The sequence below is a fragment of the Eubalaena glacialis genome, chromosome 2 (genome assembly GCF_028564815.1).
Source record: "Eubalaena glacialis isolate mEubGla1 chromosome 2, mEubGla1.1.hap2.+ XY, whole genome shotgun sequence".
Classification (NCBI taxonomy): Eukaryota; Metazoa; Chordata; class Mammalia; order Artiodactyla; family Balaenidae; genus Eubalaena; species Eubalaena glacialis.
In genome coordinates this window covers 170,238,957-170,249,911 of record NC_083717.1, presented here as the reverse complement: position 1 = coordinate 170,249,911, position 10,955 = coordinate 170,238,957, and the positions used below count along the sequence as shown (strand labels likewise).

Genomic DNA, 10,955 nt, shown 5'->3' with positions numbered 1-10,955 from the left:
TTTCCTTGTGCAGTATTTTTACAGGGAGGTAGAGGGAAAGAGGGAGAGAAAGATGTTATAAGGCATCAGCTCATGGAATTAGAAAGACTGACAAGATTCAAGATGTACAGCAGGCAAACTGGAGACCCAAATGATCTAGTCCAGATACCATCAGTCTCAAGATCCAGGAGGAGCTGACGCTTCAGTTCAAGTATGAAGGCAGGAGAAAAAAAAAAAAAATGTCCCACCTTAACAGTCAGGCAGGAGGAATTCCTTCTTACCTGGGAGGGCCTTTTTGTCCTCTTACGGCTTTCAGCTGATTGGAAGTGGCTCACTCACATAGGGCAGTCAGCCAATTTAAATGTTACTCATTCAAAACACCCCCACAGACACATACAGAGTAATGTTTGACTGAATATCTGAGGCCCATGAAGCCTAGTCAGGGTGTTACATAAAATCAGCCGGGCTTCCCTGGTGGCGCAGTGGTTGAGAATCTGCCTGCCAATGCAGGGGACACAGGTTCGAGCCCTGGTCTGGGAAGATCCCACATGCCGCGGAGCAACTAGGCCCGTGAGCCACAATTACTGAGCCTGCGCGTCTGGAGCCTGTGCTCCGCAACAGGAGAGGCCGCGATAATGAGAGGCCCGCGCACCGCGATGAAGAGTGGCCCCCACTTGCCGCAACTAGAGAAAGCCCTCGCACAGAAACGAAGACCCAACACAGCCATAAATAAATAAATAAATAAATAAATTAATTAATTAAAAAAAAAATCAGCCATCACGGGGTCTTCCCTGGTGGCACAGTGGTTAAGACTCCACACTCCCAATGCAGGGGGCCCAGGTTCAATCCCTGGTCAGGGAACTAGATCCCACATGCATGCTGCAGCTAAGAGTTCACATGCCACAACTAAGGAGCTGGCAAGCCGTAACTAAGGAGCCCATGAGCCCCAACTAAGGAGCCCACTGGCTGCAACTAAGGAGCCTGCCTGCTGCAACTAAGACCTGGTGCAACCAAATAAATAGATAAAAATATTAAAAAAAAAAAAGCCATCACAGTATCCTCAGTTGATTAGCCCACTTTTTTTGGATACTGAAATTTGCCTCTGATGTTTTTCAGCTTCAGGAGAAGTAAATGAGTGAATAAACTCTGTCTAAGCCTATCAACTTTTTTCCCTCCATATTGGGCTTGGCAGTGAAGACCCAACTTTGGGTTCTAAACTCTGGTTCCCTTGGAATGTTGACAGTTTTACAATATTAAGTTCAGTTAACTTTATATTTTAGTTTCTATTCATTAATTGATTTTTAGTTGGTCCCATACATGATGTTTATACCCTTGGCAATTTGCTATAAAGTAGATCATCAGTAACAGCCAAGAAGAACAAATGAATTAATTTGGGAACTTTGTTATATGATTCTGATTAATGAAAGTAAGAGACCAACAAGTAAAACTGATGGATATAGAGTTTATGTTTATCTGTACAAATATGAAGATGTGTTTTTATGTTCTGATTTAAGTTCTGATTTTGGAATTCTTTTTATATATAGTTTTATTTTGTTTGAGTCCTCTTGCTGTATGAATATATGCAGTTCGGGGATCAGCCTGTTAAGGATCCAAATACAGAATTTTAATACTCCTCTTTTTTTTTTTTGGCTGCACTGCGCGGCTTGCAGGATCTTAGTTCCCCAACCAGGGATTGAACCCGTGCCCACGACAGTGATAGTGCTGAGTCCTAACCCTTTAATACTACGTTTAAATGTATTTACCTATTCATTCATTCTTATTTTGTTTATAGAAGCAATACATGCTCATTTTCAAAAACCCAAATATATGTCACAGAAAATAAACAGGAATAACCAGTGTCAGTTATTTGGCATATAGTCTACAGATTTCTTTTGCATGCACATATATACACATATATACAAATAATATACATATATACAAATAATAATTTCATTCGTGTTATTTTTAGCAGTGGCACATAAATAACACCACAGGATTAGAAGAGTTTTGACTAGTAATTTATGGGAGGGAAGAAAATGAGGATATTAATTGCCTATTTAGCCGTTTTGGAGGACAGTTTCATTCTAGGGTTGTTAGAATTTACTCCATAATTTTGTCAAGAACAAAAAACAGATGAGTTCTGCTAGGATACTTCCCCTCCCACACAGTGTTTAATAGTGCCTACGAATAACAAAAGATAAGGAAGTCACATTGTGAGAGGTCTGTCAGTTTGTGAATCCAACATAAATGGGGACTCTGACAAAGCATAAAAGAACTGACAATATTTAAAACAAAAAGTCATAAAAATTATAATTATCCTCATCAGTTCATTTAGTCCCATGGAATTAATTCATGGTTTTGATCTTTTGTTAACAGTTTTATGAAGTCATCAGTTTCTAAGTTAGAATTCTAAAAATTCTTACCCAGTTCAATGGTATGATCTGAAAGTTTATGAAAACTTTAGAAACTCATATCTAAGAGTAAGTGTCAGAGTCCTTTCCAAGAATCTCTCTGACTATGAAGCTTATTTGTAAAAGCATCAGAATAAAGCAAAAGCTCTCTGAAAATGACAAAAGACTTAAACCTGGCACGGTTAGAGATCTGATTACAGTGCAGTTGACAAGGAAATTAGGTTATTTCTGTGACATACAACATTTTAAGATAACTAGAATTATGACTGATAACATTATTCCAGGACATATCAGATTTCTAGGAATTTCACATAGTTTCTGAAATACTTATAACATATATCTATACAGAGATAACAATAAAGAAGGTTTAGTATTATTTGGAAATGCTTCCCATGTAATTTAATATATGAAATAAGCCTAGTTAGCTTAACATATCCCTTTTTATAAGGAGAGAACCAATCTTTGAGATATTTCAGGGGCCTTGAAATAATATTTCTAAGTTCTAAGTCAAAAAAGACTATTTAAAATTTTATTTTGGAAATTTGTCAAAAATATCAAAAGTTTTAAAAATACTTCGTCAAATAGGATCATAGGTCACTGTGGAACAATGCTTAGTTACCCATTTAATCAAAGTGACAAAGATTTCATAGGCAGTTATTGAAGGTTATATATTTAGTACTGTGCAAAACTTAGCTCTTTTAATATTGAGAGGACTAGGTTTACTTAAATAATCAAAGATCTGATAAAGACAACAGAGAATGTGAGTGATTATTTTGACAAAACATAAGATCTGTCTTTTATAATCTTACTATCAAGAGCAGACGAATAGGGGAAAAAAAGTTTGTCCTTTTAACATAAGGAGGAACCAAATTTTAATTTTGCACCAGCTTACTCTTCGTTGCGGTGCGCAGGCTTCTCGTTGCAGTGACTTCTCTTGTTGCGGAGCATGGGCTCCAGGAACATGGGCTCAGTAGTTGTGGCTCATAGGCTCTAGAGTGCAGGCTCAGTAGTTGTGGTACACGGGCTTAGTTGCTTCGCGGCATGTGGGATCTTCCCGGACCAGGGCTCGAACCTGTGTCCCCTGCATTGGCAAGCAGATTCTTAACCACTTAACCACTGCGCCACCAGGGAAGTCCCACTGCGCCACCAGGGAAGTCCCTAGTTGTTTTAATAACATATATTAATTAGAATTTTTAACCCTTTGAAACCATAATTTCTAGTAAAAACTAAAAAGTAAACAATTATGAACTGCCTTTTACATTAGCATTCTGTAGATTGGCAAACTTATAAATACTTTTTATAATTTCTAGAAACATATGCTGCTTCATAGTACAGTCTTTCAGTAAGGCACAAGATACATGTATTTACTAATAGACCCAAACATATTTAGTCTCTGTAATAAGAGGTCAAAAGTAGGTAAACTTAGACTTGTTTAGCAATTCATGTTTCAGTATTTTATCTTACTTGGAAATGATGTAGACATTCAGTGAATTCCCATCATTTAACTTGAAACTTTAAAGTTTCAACTTACCAAGAAGATTTGCAGAAACTACAAGGAGGGAAATATATAATAGTGGACGTGTATTATGTTTACTACGTACTGAGCACTATTCTGAGTGCTTTTCATTAAATTCTCAGAACAAGTATTACACATAATTCTCCTTCTTTTATAAAATGAGGCAACTGAGAGGTAAGTTGCTTATCTAAGGACACAGGGTTACTAGGTGGTGAAGCCAGGATTTGAACCAAGTGTTTAGTGCCAGAATGCTTTCTGTGTACTAGACATTTAATTTAATTTTTTCTTTGTTTGTTTTTGGCCACGCCGCATGGCTTGCAGGATCTTAGTTCCCCGACCAGGGATTGAACCTGTGCCCCTGGCAGTGAAAACACAAAGTCCTAACCGCTGGACTGCCAGGGAATTCCCAGATATTTAATTATCATTTGCCTTAATGTAATTGAATATAGGTAGTTCTGCTGAGGAATTCAGATTAGTTTGAACACATCTCAGAAAATTCATCCTGAATGTCTGCTGTGTATTCTTGGGGGAGGTACTAGGGGAAAAAAAACATAGTATTTACCCTCAGAGTTTGCAGTTTGTTCTGGGGACACACAAGACCACACATGAAAGGTGTAAGAACAGAAACAGGAACTTATAAACAAGAGCAAATTAATGAGGTACAAAGTAGAGGCGTCTTAAAACGTGCCAGGAATTTTCTCATAATTTAATTTTTAAATTTCTGCCCTTCATCTTTCATAGTACTCTTGGTTCTTTTGGAGTTTTTAAAGATTAGAGTTACATAAACACTGGTAGAAAATAACAAAAACAAACTGAAAATGAAAAAACGAATTGCTTGTATTTACTGATTTGCATGATTTTCATCTAAACTGCAGAAAAATTGTCTATAAGAATTTTCATTAGCAGAGTTATATGTAAGTTGTATGTAACTATTGCTTAAATATGACATACAGGCTGGAAAGATTTAGGTGAAGTGGGGAATAACTGCTTATGGGTGCTGGTTTCTTTTGGGGGTGATGGAAATATTCTAAAATTAATTATTGTAATGGTTGCACAACTCTCCAAGTACACTAAAAAACGTTGAATTGTATACTTCAAATGGGTGAATTGTATGTGAATTGTATCAAAAAACGGACTTTAGAGCAGAAACAAGAAGAACTACAGTCCTGCAGCCTGTGGAACAAAAACCACATTCACAGAAAGATAGACAAGATGAAAAGGCAGAAGGCTATGTACCAGATGAAGGAACAAGATAAAACCCCAGAAAAACAACTAAATGAAGTGGAGATAGACAACCTTCCAGAAAAAGAATTCAGAATAATGATAGTGAAGATGATCCAGGACCTCGGAAAAAGAATGGAGGCAAAGATTGAGAAGATGCAAGAAATGTTTAACAAAACCTAGAAGAATTAAAGAACAAACAAACAGAGATGGACAATACAATAACTGAAATGAAAACTACACTAGAAGGATTCAACAGCAGAATAACTGAGGTGGAAGAATGGATAAGTGACCTGGAAGACAGAATGGTGGAATTCACTGCTGCGGAACAGAATAAAGAAAAAAGAATGAAAAGAAATGAAGACAGCCTAAGAGACCTCTGGGACAACATTAAATGCAACAGCATTCGCATTATAGGGTTCCAGGAGGAGAAGAGAGAGAGAAAGGACCCGAGAAAATATTTGAAGAGATTATAGTCGAAAACTTCCCTAACATGGGAAAGGAAATAGCCACCCAAGTCCAGGAAGCGCAGAGAGTCCCAGGCAGGATAAACCCAAGGAGAAACACGCCGAGACACATAGTAATCAAACTGGCAAAAATTAAAGACAAAGAAAAATGATTGAAAGCAGCAAGGGAAAAATGACAAATAACATACAAGGGAACTCCCATAATGTTAACAGCTGATTTCTCAGCAGAAACTCCACAAGCCAGAAGGGAGTGGCATGATATACTTAAAGTGATGAAAGGGAAGAACTTACAACCAAGATTACTCTACCCGGCAAGTATCTCATTCAGATTTGAAGGAGAAATCAAAAGCTTTACAGAGAAGCAAAAGCTAAGAGAATTCAGCACCACCAAGCCAGCTCTACAACAAATGCTAAAGGAACTTCTCTAAGTGGGAAACACAGAAGAAAAGGACCTACAGAAACAAACCCAAAACAATTAAGAAAGGGGTCATAGGAACATACATATCGATAATTACCTTAAACGTGAATAGATTAAATGCTCCAACCAAAAGACACAGGCTTGCTGAATGGATACAAAAACAAGACCCATCTATATGCTCTCTGCAAGAGACCCACTTCAGACCTAGGGACACATACAGACTGAAAGTGAGGGGATGGAAAAAGATATTCCGTGCAAATGGAAATCAAAAGAAAGCTGGAGTAGCAATACTCATATCAGATAAAATAGACTTTAAAATAAAGAATGTTACAAGAGACAAGGAAGGACACTACATAATGATCAAGAGATCAATCCAAGAAGAAGATATAACAATTATAAATATATATGCACCCAACATAGGAGCACCTCAATACATAAGGCAACTGCTAACAGCTATAAAAGAGGAAATCGACAGTAACACAATAATAGTGGGGGACTTTAACACCTCACTTACACCAATGGACAGATCATCCGAAATGAAAATAAATAAGGAAACAGAAGCTTTAAATGACACAATAGACCAGATAGATTTAATTGATATTTATAGGACATTCCATCCAGAAACAGAAGACTACACTTTCTTCTCAAGTGCACACGGAACATTCTCCAGAATAGATCACATCTTGGGTCACAAATCAACCCACAGTAAATTTAAGAAAATTGAAATCATATCAAGCATCTTTTCTGACCACAACGCTATGAGATTAGAAATGAATTACAGGGAAAAAAACGTAAAAAACACAAACACATGGAGGCTAAACAATACGTTGCTAAATAACCAAGAGATCACTGAAGAAATCAAAGAGGCAATCAAAAAATACCTAGAGACAAATGACAATGAAAACACGACGCTCCAAAACCTATGGGATGCGGCAAAAGCAGTTCTAAGAGGGAAGTTTATAGCTATACAAGCCTACCTCAAGAAACAAGAAAAATCTCAAATAAACAATCTAACCTTACACCTAAAGGAACTAGAGAAAGAAGAACAAACAAAACCAAAGTTAGCGGAAGAAAAGAAATCATAAAGATCAGAGCAGACATAAATGAAATAGAAACAAAGAAAACAATAGCAAAGATCAGTAAAACTAAAAGCTGGTTCTTTGAGAAGATAAACAAAATTGATAAACCATTAGCCAGACTCATCAAGAAAAAGAGGGAAAGGACTCAAATCAATAAAATTAGAAATTAAAAAGGAGAAGTTACAACAGACAGCACAGAAATACAAAGCATCCTAAGAGACTACTACAAGCAACTGTAAGCCAATCAAATGGACAACCTGGAAGAAATGGACAAATTTTTAGAAAGGTATAACCTTCCAAGACTGAACCAGGAAGAAACAGAAAATATGAACAGACCAATCACAAGTAATGAAATTGAAACTGTGATTAAAAATCTTCCAACAAACAAAAGTCCAGGATCAGATTGCTTCACAGGTGAATTCTATCAAACATTTAGAGAAGAGCTAACACCCCTCCTTCTCAAACTCTTCCCAAATATTGCAGAGGAAGGAACACTCCCAAACTCATTCTGTGAGGCCACCATCACCCTGATACCAAAGCCAGACAAAGATACTACAAAAGAAGAAAATTACAGACCAGTATCACTGATGAATATAGATGCAAAAATCCTCAACAGAATACTAGCAAACAGAATCCAGCAACACATTAAAAGGATCATACACCATGATCAAGTGGGATTTATCCCAGGGATGCAAGGATTCTTCAACATACGCAAATCAATCAATGTGATACACCATATTAACAAATTGAAGAATAAAAACCATATGATCATCTCAATAGATGCAGAAAAAGCTTTTGACAAAATTCAACAGCCATTTATGATAAAAACTGTCCAGAAAGTGGGCATAGAGGGAACCTACCTCAACATAATAAAGGCCATATATGACAAACCCACAGCAAACATCATTCTCAATGGTGGAAAACTGAAAGCATTTCCTCTAAGATCAGGAACAAGACAAGGATGTCCACCCTCACCACTATTATTCAACATGGTCTTGGAAGTCCTAGCCACGGCAATCAGAGAAGAAAAAGAAATAAAAGGAATACAAATTGGAAAAGAAGAAGTAAAACTGTCACTGTTTGCAGATGACATGATACTATACATAGAGAATCCTAAAGATGCCACCAGAAAACTACTAGAGCTAATCAGTGAATTTGGTAAAGTTACAGGATACAAAATTAATGCACAGAAATCTCTTGCATTCCTATATTAATGATGAAAAATCTGAAAGAGAAATTAAGGAAACACTCCCATTTACCATTGCAACAAAAAGAATATAATACCTAGGAATTAACCTACCTAGGGAGAAAAAGACCTGTATGCAGAAAACTATAAGACACTGATGAAAGACATTAAAAGATGATACCATCAGATAGAGAGATATACCATGTTCTTGGATTAGAAGAATCAATTTTGTGAAAATGACTATACTACCCAAAGCAATCTACAGATTCAATGCAATCCCTATCAAATTACCAATGGCATTTTTTACGGAACTAGAACAAAAAATCTTAAAATTTGTATAGAGACACAAAAGATCCTGAATAGCCAAAGCAGTCTTGAGGGAACAAAACGGAGCTGGAGGAATCAGACTCTCTGACTTCAGGCTATGCTACAAAGCTACAGTAATCAAGACAATATGGTATTGGCACAAAAACAGAAACATAGATCAATGGAACAAGATAGAAAGCCCAGAGGTAAATGCAAGCACCTATGGTCAACTAATCTATGACATAGGAGGCAAGGATATACATGGAGAAAAGACAGTCTCTTCAATAAGTGGTGCTGGGAAAACTGGACAGCTACATGTAAAAGAATGAAATTAGAACACTCCCTAACACCATACACAAAGATAAACTCAAAATGGATTAGAGACCTAAATGTAAGACCAGACACTATAAAACTCTTAGAGGAAAACATAGGAAGAACACTCTTTGACATAAATCACAGCAAGATCTTTTTTGATCCACCTCCTAGAATAATGGAAATAAATACAAAAGTAAACAAATGGGACCTAATGAAACTTCAAAGCTTTTGCATAGCAAAGGAAACCATAAACAAGACGAAAAGACAACCCTCAGAATGGGAGAAAATATTTGCAAATGAATCAACGGACAAAGGATTAATCTCCAAAATATATAAACAGCTCATGCAGCTCAATATTAAAAAAACAACCCAATCCAAAAATGGGCAGAAGACCTAAATAGACATCTCTCCAAAGAAGACATACAGATGGCCAAGAAGCACATGAAAAGCTGCTCAACATCACTAATTATTAGAGAAATGCAAATCAAAACTACAATGAGGTATCACCTCACACCAGTTAGAATGGGCATCATCAGAAAATCTACAAACAACAAATGCTGGGGAGGGTGTGGAGAAAAGGAACCCTCTTGCACTGTTGATGGGAATGTAAATTGATACAGCCACTATGGAGAACAGTATGGAGGTTCCTTAAAAAACGAAAAATAGAATTACCATATGATCCGGCAATCCCACTACTGAGTATATACCCAGAGAAAACCATAATTCAAAAAGACACATGCACCCCACTGTTCACTGCAGCACTATTTACAATAGCCAAGTCATGGAAGCAACCTAAATGCCCATCGACAGACGAATGGATAAAGAAGATGTGGTACATATATGCAATGGAATATTACTCAGCCATAAAAAGGAACGAAATAGGGTCATTTGTAGAGACGTGAATGGATCTAGAGACTGTCATACAGAGTGAAGTAAGTCAGAAAGAGAAAAACAAATATCGTATATTAACGCATATATGTGGAACCTAGAAAAATGGTACAGATGAAGCAGTTTGCAGGGCAGAAATTGAGATGCAGATGTAGAGAACAAACGTATGGACACCACGGGGGAAAAGCGGCGGGGCGGGGGTGGGCGTGGTGGTATGATGAATTGGGCGATTGGGATTGACATGTATACACTGATGTGTATAAAATTGATGACTAATAAGGACCTGCTGTATAAAAAAATAAATAAAATTCAAAAATTAAAAAAAAATGGACTTTACCTATAGTGAGTGATGTTGTGGTAAAATATACATAACATTCTAACCAATTTTAGGTGTTTATTTTATTTTTGGCTGTGTTGGGTCTTAGTTGTGGCACGCAGGATCTTTGTTGCGGCGTGTGGGCTCTTCGTTGTGGCGCTCAGGCTTCTCTCTAGTTGTGGCACGCTGGTTTTTCCCTCTCTAGTTGTGGCGCATGGGCTCCAGAGTGCATGAGCTCTGTAGTTGCAGCATGCAGTCTCCCTAGCTGTGGCTTGCGTGCTTAGTAGTTGAGGCGCTTGGGCTTCGTTGCCCCACGGCATATGGGATCTTAGTTCCCCGACCAGGGATTGAACCGGCATCCCCTGCATTGGATAGCGGATTCTTAACCACTGGAACACCAGGGAAGTCCCTGGAAGCAGTAGTCTTGATCTACTTCATTGTAAACCTTTAGACTCCAAAAATACTTGTTCCCCAAAATTGTTTTGTTTCTCTAAAGTTTTTAGCCTTTTCCGTTTGTTTCCCCTCAAATCTGCTTTTTCTTTTGTGTTCCCTATTTCAGATAAAGGCATCTTTATTCATGAAGGTGTCCGAAGAAGAAATCCGTTATTATATTTTCTCTCCTTCTTTATGCCATATATTTAATCACCAGAGCCTGTGGATTATGCCTCCTTAATATCTTTGAACCTCTCTACTTCACTGTAATCCCCACTGTTATTTATTTGACTTAGACTCCTGTCTACTTTCACCTGAATTTAATAACCAGTTATAGTAGAGGGATCAGTCAAGCGAAAAATGGTTTAGAAGGATTCAGATAAATAATGCTGAAAATTAGGAATAGGAGCTATCCATGCAG

The 10,955-nt window shown here is 37.4% G+C and overlaps 1 protein-coding gene across 1 annotated transcript in view; it reads left to right on the top strand.

Annotated features, from left to right (window-relative positions):
- The window catches only part of SPTLC2 (serine palmitoyltransferase long chain base subunit 2), a 119,953-nt gene that overhangs the window by 70,846 nt on the left and 38,152 nt on the right, over nucleotides 1-10,955 (top strand). The gene's annotated exons all lie outside the window — the stretch shown is intronic.